This window comes from Artibeus jamaicensis, unplaced genomic scaffold, assembly GCF_021234435.1.
Source record: "Artibeus jamaicensis isolate MK-2021 breed Jamaican fruit bat unplaced genomic scaffold, CSHL_Jam_final contig_471, whole genome shotgun sequence".
Lineage (NCBI taxonomy): Eukaryota > Metazoa > Chordata > Mammalia > Chiroptera > Phyllostomidae > Artibeus > Artibeus jamaicensis.
The window spans coordinates 1,251,744-1,264,780 of record NW_026521850.1 but is presented as its reverse complement, the minus strand read 5'-3'; the positions used below and the strand labels follow the sequence as shown (position 1 = coordinate 1,264,780).

The window sequence follows — 13,037 nt, the reverse complement described above, 5'->3', positions numbered from 1 at the left end:
CAGGGTGGGCGCCCGTCCGCTTGTGGGACGTGGCGGGTTGTGGGAGAGGCAGGTCCGGGTTGGAGCCCCAGGGCCCGCCCCCCGAGGACAGGGGCGCGGAAAAGGCGGCCGATCGCCACCGCTGTTGGTGTGTGCGTTGGGTTGAGGTTCCAAAGGGAAGATTTGGGGTCACTCTCCACTTTTCCGAGCTCTTCCGGGCCTTCAGTTCTCCGAAAGTCACCCCCCCAGGACAGAGCTGTGGGAGGCCGAGAGCCCCGTGGGGTCAGAGGCCCGGCTCGGGGCTGGGGGTGCGGCCGGGGCGGGAGGAGACGCACACGGGGGGCCGGTGCGGCCCTTTGCCCGGTGAGAGGCTGCCCGTCTCGGTCGGTGCGGTTTATGGGCTGGTGGGGAAAGATGGAGCAGTTGAACCCCAGTGAAGTGTTGTTAATTCATCCACGTTTCTACACACACGTTATAAAATGATGTTATTAGCGCCGGTCAGCGTGGCTCAGTGGGCCGGAGCGTCACCCCAACCCGAAAGGTCTCGCAGGTTGATTCTGGGCGCAGGCCCAGGTTGCAGGTTCGATGCCTGGTCAGGGTGCGAATGGGAGGCAGCCAATCGATGTTTCTTGTTCCCTCCCTCCTTCCCTCCCTCCCTTCCCCTCTCTTGTGCTTGGGTGAGGGTTTAAAAGTATTTGAAGTGTCACTAAAATGATCCTTTCCCACCCACAACCCACAAAGCATGCTTCGTTTGGCTTGTGTCCTGCCGTCAAAGTCAAGTTCTTGGGGTGCCTGCGCCCCCCGGGACTACTCCGTGGGCGTGGAGACGCTGAGAGGGCTTGGTGACTCAGGAACTGTGGTGGGGACAGGCGCGCGAGGCCCCTCTTTTCTGGGGGTGCAGTGTGCAGGGCTGTCCCCTGGGCACGACACGGGCACCGCGGGGTAGACGGCTTGGCCATGCCCGCAGAGCTCGGAGGGCAGCGCGGCCGGTGTGGGGGCAGGGTGGCCAGGGGTGCGCTGTGGTGCCGCTGGGATCGCTGCCCCCCACCCCGGAGGTGGTTTTGTGGGAGCAGGGTCCTGCCCCCGACTCTTTCAGAGTCTCCCTGTCCCCGTTGCCCAGGGCGGCCGTCACAGAGCTCCCGGGGGCTGAGACCCAGGGACGCTGCCTCCCCCAGTCCCGGGGCCAGACCCCGGAGCAGGGCGGCGGGTCGGTCCCTGTGGGGCCGCTTCCTGTGTGTGGGTGGCCGCCTTCTCCCTGTGTCCCTACACCTTTCTGCTGCGCCAGGTCCCCACGGTCACTTCAGAGGCTCTGTCTGAGGCGGTGCCGACTGACCAGACTCTGGGGGTGGGACCCACGGCCATGCCGGTCCAGGCCATTAACCAGTTGGCCACCTGCTGTGCGGCACAGATGGTTTGTTTCCTTCCTTCCTCCTTCAGGGGTGGAGGAGTGTCCGGGGGCCTGGGCTTCGCATCCTGGTGGCCTCGGAGCCCCAGCCCAGCTGGGATTTGCTCCCTGGGTGGCCCCGTCCCCAGCTTGTGTCCTCTGTCCCCGAGACAGCCCCTGGGTGTCTCCATTCTGCGCACGGAGACCCAGGACTGGAGTCTGCTCCGGAGGCCGCTCAGCTGCCCTGTGGCCGGGCTGCCATCAGCCCGTGGGCCCCTCCAAGCCTGGCTTTTGTGATGCCAGGGCCCACTGGCTGAGTGACCTGGGACCGGTGACTCGACTGCATCCTCCAGTGAGTGTGTGTTTACAGACTGGGGTGTGAGCCTTCTCAAAACGGTGTCCGCCCTCGCCTCCCCCTCAGTCTCCTGCCCAGGTTTCCGGACTGAACAGAGGCCTGTCTGTGTGCGAGGGCACGTCCCAGCTCGCGGCCGCGCGCCTCTGCTCCTGAGCCAGGACGGCCTCGCCTGCACACCGGGCGGCCCCTCGGCCTCCCCCGTGGCCCCCTGAGCAGCCCCGGCCAGGCCTTCACTCTCCCACCCGCCCAACCGCCCGCCCTGGGGCTCGAAGCTTCCCTCCCCCCTTCACTCCCCCCTTCCTCTCCTCCCCACTCCCCTGCACCCTCCACCCGCTGTTCCACCCCCGAGGTCAGCCTCCTCTGTTGCCCATTGTGCCCCATCGCAGGCGAGGACACTGAGGACTGGACGGCAGGGGGTCACGTGCAGGGCCCAAGGGGACAGGCTGTGTCACACCACGGGTCCCGTTCTCAGGCCACCGAGTCCCCTCCTGCACCTTTCTTCTGCTCCTGCTGTGGCTCCTGGCCCCAGAGGACCCATCTTGTGGGACCTCTGTCCCTGCTGTGTCCACAAAATCCTCCCTGGGTGGGAGGACAGGCAGGGCCACCTGGACCGAGCCTGCGGGCGCTGACCCCCGAAGGGGTCCTGGGGGAGCCGGCTGGCAAGTGTCCGCTCTAGGCTCTCGGAGGGCGGCCGGCGGGCTCAGGCTGCCCCTCCCCCCGAAGAACCCGTCCTGCCAGGGCCCCTTCATCCCTCCATTGAGCTCCCTCGTTCAGCAAATGCCCATGTGGACGTGAGGAGCTCTGAGTACTTTTGTACGTTGCATGTTAAGATGCCCAGCCCTGGCCAACGTGGAGGCGTAGGTGGAAACACTGTGCCTCCTCGCACAACCAAGTTTAAAGACAACAAAGTTTCAGTAACAAAAAACGCAGCCAAAACACGGAAAATTGAACTACGCGGAAGTCCGACAACAACGAACCCTTCAGCCAGACCGATAAGAGGGGCGGAGTCAGCAGCTGGCGGAGCGGGGCAGGGCAGGAAAGATCAGCCAGACCGACCCAGGTGCGTGGGTGGCGGTTGGCAGATCCCAGGCGTGGGGCTGCGACGGGCAGACCCAGTGAGGATGCAAGGCGGCAGGCTGACTGCGGTCACACATTCCCGCGCAGATAAACCAGCGAAGGAGCGAGCAGTGAGACAGAACGCACAGGCCCCAGTGGCAGGAAGCAGCAGAGGGGGCCGTTATTTCCCCGCTCTGACCCCGCCCCCACATACAGTGTCACAACCCAGCGAGCCTGGGTGGCCCCACCCTGGTGAACACCTAAGGCTCCGCTCCTCATACGTAACAGGTGTGAACAGACCAAAAATGGCTCAAGAAGAACTCAAAGCCCCAGAGCCAATAACTCTAAGTGACCAAGAAATAGCCAACCTATCAGATGCACAGTTCAAAACACTGGTGATCAGGATGCTCACAGAACTGGTTGATTTTAGTCATAAATTAGAGGAACAAATGAAGGCTAAACTAATCAAAACGAAGGGAAATGTACAGGAAACCAATAATGATGGAAAGGAAACTGGGACTCAAATCAAGGGAGTGGATCAGAAGGAGGAAAAAAATGACCAAACAGAAAAGGATGAAGAAACAAGAATTCAAAAAGAGGAGGAGAGGCTTAGGAACCTTCAGAACATCTTTAAATGTTCCAACATCCGAATTATAGGGATACAGAAGGGGAAGAGAAACAGCCACGAGTGGAAAACTTATTTGAACAAATAATAAATGATAATTTCCCCAATCTGGCAAAGGAAATAGACTTCCAGGAAATCCAGGAAGCTCAGAGAGTCCCAAAGAAGTTGGACCCAAGGAGGAACACACCAAGGCACATCATCATTATATTAGCCAAGATTCAAATGAAGGAGAGAATCCTAGAAGCAGCAAGAGATAAGGGGACAGTCATCTACAAAGGAGTTCCCATCAGACTGTCAGCGGATTTCTCAAAAGAGACCTTACAGGCAAGAAGGGGCTGGAAAAAAGTATTCCAAGTCATGAAAACCAAAGACCTACAACCAAGATTGATCTATCCAACAAAGCTTTCATTTAGAATGGATGGACAGATAAAGTGCTTCTCAGATAAGATCAAGTTCAAGGAGTTCATCATCACCAAGCCCTTATTATATGAAATGTTAAAGGGACTTACCTAAGAAAAAGAAGATAAAAAAGATGAACAGTGAAAGGACAGCAAACTCACAGTTATTAACAACCAGGTACAGAAAATAAGTAGCATAGATGGTAGGTAGAAAATAGGGGGAGGGCAAGAATAGTAGGGGAAATATAGAATCTAAAGAACTTGAGACTCGCGGTCATAAACTAAAGGGGGGGGATGGTGGGGGAGGGGTGTGCAGAGTGGAGGGGAATGAAGGGGGGGGAAATAGAACAACTGTAATGGCATAATCAATTTTAAAAAGAAGAAGAAGAAAAGGCAAAAAAAAGATGCCCAGCCCTTGCTGGCTGGGGAAGCCGATGGCCGGCACTGGGTGGCAATGGTGGCTGCTAAGACGGGAGATCCTGTAAAAGCCGCTAAGCGGGCCAGAAGCTTCTCCCTCCACAGTAGAAGTCCAGGCAGCACCACAGTCCCTGCAGCTCGGCCTCCAAACACTCCCTCACCCTGCTGTCCTGAGTGTAGCCTCCTCACGGCACAGGATGGCTGCTCAGCCTCAGCCATCACACCCACACTCCATACATCAGGGGAGAAACAGGAGGGGCAGAACTTTTCTGTCAAGATCAGGGCTTTCCTCCCAGCCCTATTCTTACCCGCTCCTGGGCCACACATGGGCCCGCGGCCCCGCCTTGCTGCCGGTGAGGATGGGGATGGGGCCTTGCCCGGCAGCCCGGGCCCGTCTGAGACCCGTCTCCTGTGGGAGACGGAGAAGGACCCGGGGGACCTAGAAGTGTTTGTCACACAGTTAACCTCCTATCCCTTCCCCCCTTGGGTTTTTTCTCTGCTTTTCTTTTCTTTTTTTAAAGATTTTATTTATTTTTAGAGAGAGGGGAGGGGAGGGAGAGAGAGAAACATCAATGCCTGGTTGCCTCTACTGTGCCCCCTACTGGGGACCTGGCCCACAACCCAGGCATGTGCCCGGACTGGGAATTGAACCACTGATCCTTTGGTTCGAAGGCCAGTGCTCGGTCTACTGAGCCACACCAGCCAGGGCTTTCTCTGCTGTTTTTTGAACAGAAGAAACCTGGTCAGGACCTGGGAAACCTGGGTGTCTCCACCCTGCTGGGCATCTTGCAAGCGGTACTCCCAAGTCCCAGCAGCGAGGCCGAGGCGGGCGCTGTGATTATTACAGGCGGGGAAACTGAGTGCACAGTTCTGCCGCATTAAGCGAGGTCACTTGGCCGTGCAGCCGCCGCCGCCACTGCCACCGCCTGTCACTGGGAAGCCAGATTTCACTCCAGGCTGTTGTGGGGGGAGGAGGCCTCACAGGAGGGATTGAGAGGAGACAGCAGGTGGGGGTTCCGGAGGAACTGCCAGAACAAGATTCTCCCAGAAGCCAGGTGTGGTGTGGGGGTGTCAGACATCCCCTGGGGGTGGTGGGGGGTGAGGAAGCCCGTGAACATTCAGGGTGTCTCCCCAGAGCCCCATGATGGGACCCCACAGCACACTCCTCCTGTTGCAGGTGAGACCCTGAGGTGCCGAGGGGTGAGCAACCTGTGGGGCGGGACTTCCAGCACCTTCCTCGTTCAGTCGGGCTGGGGCGTCCCCGGAGGTGGGGCAGCAGCGAGGAGAGGCTGCCTGTGCTTGTCCGTCCCTCCGCGTCCAGGGTCCCTGTCTGCAGGGCCAGGCGGCCGCAGGCTGGCCAGCCACCTGCCTTCCCTCCCGCCTGCATCCTGGGGCCTGTCACCCAGAGTGACCTGAGCAGTTGCCGCCCCCCAGCCTCGTGCCCCCGTCTCTCAGCGCACCTCCCCCAGCCCCCGGGGACACGGCCAGAGAGTAGAGTCGGGATGGCAGGCTGTGGCATGTCCCCGTGCCCTGGTCACTCTGCCCGCTGCCCTAGTCCTGCGCTCTTCTCCTGCCACCTGGGGTCCTCTTGGTGTCTTTGAAACGGGCGAGTGGACTCTCAGGTCCCTTCTGTGGGGGGTGCACAGCTGGGGGGGTCCGGTGGAGCAGGGAGCTGCTGGCTGGAAGTCGCTGTTTGTGGAGAGGTGGGTCCTAGGACCCAGCTGGCACCCGGCGCCCAGCTGCCCACCTCTCTGAAAACCTGGGGGCGCCCCTCCCTGGGGGCAGTGGGTGGGCAGCTGCAGCAGCCGAGGTGGCTTTGTTCCCGGCAGAGTTGTCGCCGCCCTGCCCCATCCCTGGGGCGGGTCATTTATGCTTCCAGGCAATTAGTTTCTGCAGGGCGTCCCCGAGGGCTCGTGCGGGTGAAGGGTCACTTCCCACAGAATGGGCCTGGCAGATGGCCGCCCTGGCCCCACCCCAAAGGAAGGCACCGGTGTGCGGGGTGGGGGGCCCTCGCAGTCCCGGGGCCACGCGGGCAGTGGCTCTGTCTTCTGAGTGGGCCTGAGCCCTTGAGGACCCCTAAGGATCCCCCCGCACCAGGAGGAACCAGCGCCTGCCGTGGTCTCAAGGCCATAGAGTCCCTGGGGCTGCGGCGGTCCCTCTTTGTCACCTGGGAGGGAACATCCTGCCCTCTGGGTCTGAAGGGCACAGTCGGCCTCTGCGTTTTGGAAAACCTGATCTGGTTTAGGGAAGGGCATGAATTTGGGGGGACCCTGGAACCCAGGACAGACGTCAGTCGGCTGTGACAGCAGCCAACTCAGGGACCTGTCCTTTGTGCCAGGCCTGGCGAGGCCCCCCTTGGGGTCTGTGAAGACAGGCCCGTGGCCCTTGGGGAGCCTGCCCTCTGGGACTGAGTGAGGGGCGCAGGGTGGGCCGGCCGTCCTCGTGGCGGGGCGCCTAGCCCGGTCCTCGACCCACGCTTCGCCCCCACCCCTTGTCCCTTCCTCCCTCCCCGTCTCCCTCCCGCTCTGCAACCTCGGAGGTGGGCGGGGTCACAGGACTGGGTGGGTGGACTGTTTCCACCTGCTTCCATCAGCGCCGGGCGCAGTGGGGAACGTCACCCCGGCGTCCCGCCACGGGCCAGCACTGCTCGTCGGGCGTGTGGGCACCAGGGGCCTGCACAGAGGCTGCTGGGGAAGGGAGGGCGGGTCCGTCACGGCCTGTGGGAGCTGCCCTGCCTGGCAGAGCTGAGGCTGCACCCCCCCCCCCCCCCCCCCCCGCAGCACCCACAGGCCTCAAGTTCCATGGCGCCTCCTCCGGGGGCCCTTCTCGGAGGCCCCAGCCCCCTCGGTGAGGCCCCTGCCTGTGCTCCTGTGCCACCCGCTGGTCTGTCCTTTGCCCACAGCACTGAGCCCGCGACGGGTCCTGTGCACTCCAGAGGCCCCTGGTGGCCTCCGGTCCCAGCTCAGTGCCGATCGCTGCTGAGTACACAGAGGGATGAGCAGCGGGAACCCCTCCACAGGGTGCTGCCTTCCCCACCTCATGGACGTTGGTCTGGGACCCCAGGAGCTCAGGGCACGGCCGGGTTGGGGGACAGGGTGCGGCTGACGGGACCGGAGCAGCCACGTCAAGCCTGGTACTCGGACCCTCCCGGGGGCTGCGGCTCAGGCGCCCTGAGTGGGGACACGTGTGTGTCTGGCCAGGGTGGTGGCGAGACCTTGGATGGGGCCCCCACCCCTGCTCTCTCCTGCAGGGGGTCCAGGGTCGACTTCGTCTACCTCCAGGTCCCATGGGATTCCTGAGCCCCCCTCTCGGGGGGCTGCCCTCCGAGCTTGGGGTGCTGGAGTGGTGGGGTCCCCGCAGGGCCTGCGCCTGCGTTCACATGGCGCCTTCTTGCCGAGTCCCCCCGGTGGGGTGTCTCCTTGTAAACACACCGATCCCATTCACAGGCGATCCACCTTCCGGGGCCCCCCAATAACACCCCCCTAAGGACAGGCTTCAGTAGAGGAGTTTGGGGGACGCAGGCATTCAGTCCCTGCAGAGCTTTGCCTCCGTCCCCCAAAGTGGTGGGGCGAGGCACAGATCGGGCGGCTGCCTGGGAAGGTGAGGCCACCGGGTGCCAGTGGGACGTGGGGGGGTGTCGTCCTCACCTCACAGGTGAGGACAGGGGGCCCTGCCGTGTGCTCTCCGTGGGCTTCTTGGCTGGGGGGATGGCGGCCTGCGCCTCCAGACTCAGAGTGGTCCTTCCTACTGCTTGGTCCGGTCGGATCTTTCCAGAATAATGGGCCCAGCGGCCCGAACCCGTGGTCAGCGGTAGCTCTGTAACTTGTGTGGCTGCTGTGGTGTGGATGGCTGTCCCCGATCTGGCCCGGGTCGCTCCCCACCCTCGGGTGGCTGCAGCGCGGTGCCCAGTGCCCCCCCTGCCCCCACCGCACCTGGGCAGCTAGGTGGGCCCACTCTCCCCTGTGCCCACAGACGGCCCAGAGGGGAAACGCCACGTGTGGGGCGCTGTGGCCTCTGCGCCGCTCCCTGCTGGCCAGGAGCCTGGAGCCAGGAGCCAGGGGCAGCGCCGGGCTGACTGGGGAGAGACGCACACCCGGGGCGCCGGGCTGTTCTCAAACTGGCAGCCCAGCTCCTCCGTCACCGCCGCCTCGGAGACAAGTGTGCGGGCTGAGGAACTGGTGCCCTGGGCTGAAGGTGCGGTCTGGGTCCCCTGGCTGTGCAGACGGCCACTAGTCAGGGAGGGCAGCAAAGCGGCGCTGAGGGTCACCGCCCTCCGCAGGTCGTGGCTGCTGCCACCTGGGCCCTGTGAGTGACGGGGGTGTGACGGGCGGCACAGGCTTGCGGGCTGGAGCTGGGGTGCAGAAGCGCTGGGGGAGGGGCTCCGGGGAGAGGCTTGATGGGGAGGGGCTGAGGCCGGGTCCTGGCCTCCCCCCTTGAAGGGTGCAGGTGCCCCTCACACCGCCCAGGCTCTCGGCCCTCCCTGCTGCCCTGGGCGGGCGACCACTCCGCCGTGTGTGTCCTTCCCACAGGTGACACTGACAGTCACGGCCGGTTGAAGACTCAGTGGGGGGGTTGGACAGCTTCTGAGTCCGGTGCCAGGCTCGGGGTCAGGGCTCAGGGTCGGAGTTCAGGGTCAGGGTCAGAATTCAGGGTCAGGGTTTAGGCTTCAGGTCGGAGTTCAGGCTTGGGATCAGGGCTCAGGGTCAGAGTTCAGGCTCAGGGTCAGGGCTTAGGCTCGGGGTCAGGGCTCAGGCTCCCTTCGGCATCATTTTACTCCAGGGGTTCGATGGGGCTGTGACTCGGCCGATGGCGGGTCAGCCGCTGTGAGTGCCCAGGGCTGTGCGTCTCCAGCCTGCAGGGGCCACGCTGGCTGTTCTCTGGTGGCTGCTGCCATCCCAGCGCTGACCCCCAGCATCCTCCCCCTGCTCTGGCAGCGTTTTCCAGTCTCAGGCGGAGGCGGCGGGGGCGGGTCGGGATGGGCAGGTCACTCCCGGGGAAAACGCAGAGATGTCTGGGGGAGGGCTGGGCTTAGAGTGTGTCCCCAGCAAGGGAGGTCACCTGTCGGGCCTCAGTTTCCCCACCTGGAAAGTGGGGATGAGGGTCCCGACCCCACAGGAGTGTGGTGGTGGTGGCAAACCGCACGTGCCGGGTCAGGAACCAGGGTGCCAGGCCGAGGCGGGGCCTCCGGCAGCCAGCTCCGACCTGCCTGCTCTCTGGCCCCTGGGGCCAGGTTTCTCCTACACGGAAGAGGGAAGGGACAGGTGTCCCGTGCCTCCCACAGTGGGCGAGGTTTCCAGGGGAGCGGGCTCCACCCACCCAGTCACGTCGAGTCAGCACCTCGCCCCGGCTCCCAGGGCTGCTCTGGGGACCCTTGCACCTGCGGGGGGCGGGGGGGGGTGACTCATGCTGCCGGGCGGCAGACCTGCGTCTGGGTCGCGGCTTCAGCTCCATCCGGGGGACAAGCCGCTGCTTGTCTGCAGCCCGGGGTTGACATGTCTCCCATATTTAGCACACCTGGAGCTCACCTTTGTACCTGCCGTGGGGGCGGGGCAGCCTCAGCCTGATGCTCAGCCTGCGGCAGCTGCTGTTTCTGTCACGTCCCGGGAGGAGGCAGGGAGGGAGCGGCGGGCGGAGGGAGCCTGCATTCACAGACGCTGAGTGGCCTGGGCCGGCCCACCCAGCCAACTCCCCCCCCAAAGCCGAGGCCTGTGGCCACATGGGCCTCACGGCCGCCCTGCTGCCTGGGGATGAGGTCTGCGGTCCGTCTGCTGCCGTCAGCATCAGCTCCAGGGTGGGAGCCCGCCCGTCTGGGCCCGTGCCAGGGCTGCGAGTCATGCCCACGGCCAGATGGGCCAGCTGGGTCAGACGCAGCCGTGGGCCGCAGGGACCCCTCCCGAAACCGGGAAGGGCGGCAGCAGCGCTCCGTGGGGGTTGAGGGAATGAGGCAGGTCAGGCAGGAAGCCGGGCAAGACGTGGGCTGCGTGGGCTGCGGCAGAACAGCCCCCGATGCGAGAGTGAGCAGGGCACCCGTGGGCATGTGTGAAAATTGGACCCTTCTCCCTCCTACACACTTTACAACCTGCTCCTGTCGTTGGGGTGTTTGTGAAACGTCGCCTCAGTGAGCCCCGCCCACGCTCTCGGCCCACGCTGGACTCAGAATCCCGCTGTGCAGGCCTGCCCGCCTTTATTTTATCTCCCTGTTATTGCTCAGCACGGCTGCTGCCGAGTCCTCGTGTGTTTGCGAATCGCCGAGGTCAGTGCGTCTGCAGCTGAATCGCCCCACACGCCCAGCATTCGGACTCGGTCGTCTGTAGCGACACCTCCCCGTTGGCACGGTCCCCCTGCGGGCCGGGGCTGGGAGCATCTCGCCGAGCACCCTCCGGCGGAGAGCCCTGGTGCACCGCTCCGTGGCTGTCCTCGGGGTGCTGGGCCCTTGGAGAGGGGGCTGGGCGTGAGGTCTCCAGGCTGCTGTCACGGGCACCCACACACACATCTGCAGCTGGTGCTCAGCCCCGCCCAGCCCCAGAGCCTGGTCCGCAGCCCTGACAGCGGGGACAGTGAGGCCCGGACCTCCGGGCTGGACCCCGGAGCTCGGGCAGTCTGCTCCCTGGGCCGCAGGCCTGCTGTCCCTGGCCGAGCCCGGCCGGGGTGTGTGAGTGTGAGCACACCTGAGAGATGTGAGAACCAGCAGAGCAGCGGTGGGCAGGCAGCCGGGGCGCGAGAGGGGCCCGCTCCCAGCGCCCTGCTCAGAGGGATTTGCTGGCGGCCACTCCAGGTCACCCTGGTATCTCTGGGACACCTTCCTCAGGCTGCCGGCCTGCCTCTTTCTGCCTGGGCAGCATCAGAAGCTAAAGTTTGGAGCCCAGCACAGGGGCACTGCTCCTGTGGGTCTCGGGGACCCACGGGGGTCGGTAGCACCAGCATCATCATGGTCCAGTGCCGGTAAGAGGAGGCAGCGAAGCCCCAGGGCAGGGGTCCTGGGAGCCTGGTTCTGGAACTGCAGGCTTGGTGTGGGCTGCCCTGACGCCACCCCTTACCTTCCTGGGGTGCAGACCATGCATCCTTTCTGCAGAAGTCCTTACTGCCCACTCAGCTCCGCGCCCAACCTGTGCCCTTCAGGCCGCCCTGAGCGGGACAGTGCTGGGACCGAGCCTGTGCTGTTGTGCTGTTGCCTGTCTGAGCCCAGGCCCCGCCCAGAGCCCGCGGAGCTGCTGAGGGAGGTCTGCCTCCTGAAGCACCACCTGTGGACGTGAGGGAGCTGACGGGCTGCTGGCGTCGGGCACCTAGACCCCGTGGGGAGCCAGGGTCAGTGTGTCTGCTGCCCAGGGTCCGGGGACCCTGAGCTGAGGCTGTGATCTGGGTCCAGGCCTCAGACCTTGACGCCCCGCCCTGGAGGCTGTCCCACCCGCCTTTTGTCTCTGAGCTGCGTAGGAAAAGGAGCTACAGTGTTAAAGGTCACGGTGGGGGGCACCCTGGGGAGCCAGCCTTGGGAGCCCTCTGTCCCTGCCCTTCCCTCCTCCCCTTGGGAAGCTCTGTGGGCCCAGGTGGCCGGAGCCCGTTGTCCGTGGGGTGGGGGCGGGGACGGGAAGGAAGGGCAGGTGTGTGTGTCTTCATTTTGTTCATTAACTGGGACGAGGCCGAGAGGCGGAGGGAGGAGCTGGGAAAATGTCACCCTTTGACATTTACCTTTCCGGAGAGGCAGGCCCGAGGGGCGGGGTCTAATCTGGTCTCCAAGCTCAGCCTTGGGGAAGCCGGCCCCCTGCGGGCGGTGCCCCTGCTCCTGCCCTTTCTCAAGGGGCCAGCCCCCCTGCCCGGCTCTCCTCACTGCAGTCTCAGGGGTCCCACATCTGCCCCCAGCATCTCGGCTCCCCGGGTCCCCGGAGCGGGCCGTCCTGTGGTCTCACACAGACTCCAGCCGGGAAGCACGTGGCCCAGGCGGGCGCCTGCGGCAGAGCCGGGCACGTCTAGCGCTGCAGAAGGAGCCTCGCTGTCTGGACAGGACCCTGGAGTCGGGCCCTTCTCAGGCCCCTGGTGACGGGTTCCAGCTCCGGGCCGAGTGGCCATGATATCCGGGCCGAGGCTGCCGTGTCCACTCCGGCCAGAGGAGCCGAGCTGGGCCCGGTGCCGAGGGCCCACGGACACGTCGGGGGCCACCTCCCGTGCCCGGTGCACTCCCTGCGGCTGCTCCCCCATGTACGTAGCTCCGCCTCCGCACTCACGCCAGGTGGGCGATCGGGCTTTGTCTCCTGTGTCCGCTAGGCCGCTGGTGCGGAGGGGCTCAAGGGGCGGAGGGGGGTGGCGGTTGATTCGTGGTGTCCGGCACGGCACGGCCAGGACACGAGAGCGGCGGCTTGTGTGCCCTGGAGTTGCCAGCCTTCCGGCCCCCCCGCGCTAACACTTCTTCTGTCAGATGCCTGGGAGGGCGGCTGGCAGTGTTGCTCCGATGCCTGTTCTCTGTAAATATTTAGAGCTCTTAACGCCAAGAATAACATCCAAAGCCCAGTTGCTCGTGAGAGAGCCCCGCCCCCCCCCCACCAGGGCTGCTGAGCCTGGGGCGCGGCTGGGCCCGCTGCCCAGCGAGCCAGCCCCTCAGGTTCACGGCCCCGTGGGTCCCGGCCCCTGGAGCACAGCTGGCCGAGTCTGCTGTCTTGCAGGCTGAGAAACAGCCCTTCTGGCTGGTTCGGGTTTTGCCCTCAAGCCTCTGAAAAGTTGCTGCTAGGAGGAGAACAACCTAAAAGGAATGTGTCCCATCCGGGGCGCCTTGGGCAGGTGACCCCACCTGTTCTCCTGTCTCCAAACCTGCGCGTCAGGACAGGCCATGGC

General features: G+C 64.2%; 1 protein-coding gene across 3 annotated transcripts in view; it reads left to right on the top strand.

Moving 5' to 3' along the window:
- The window catches only part of VAV2 (vav guanine nucleotide exchange factor 2), a 91,498-nt gene that overhangs the window by 37,720 nt on the left and 40,741 nt on the right, over window positions 1–13,037 (top strand). The gene's annotated exons all lie outside the window — the stretch shown is intronic.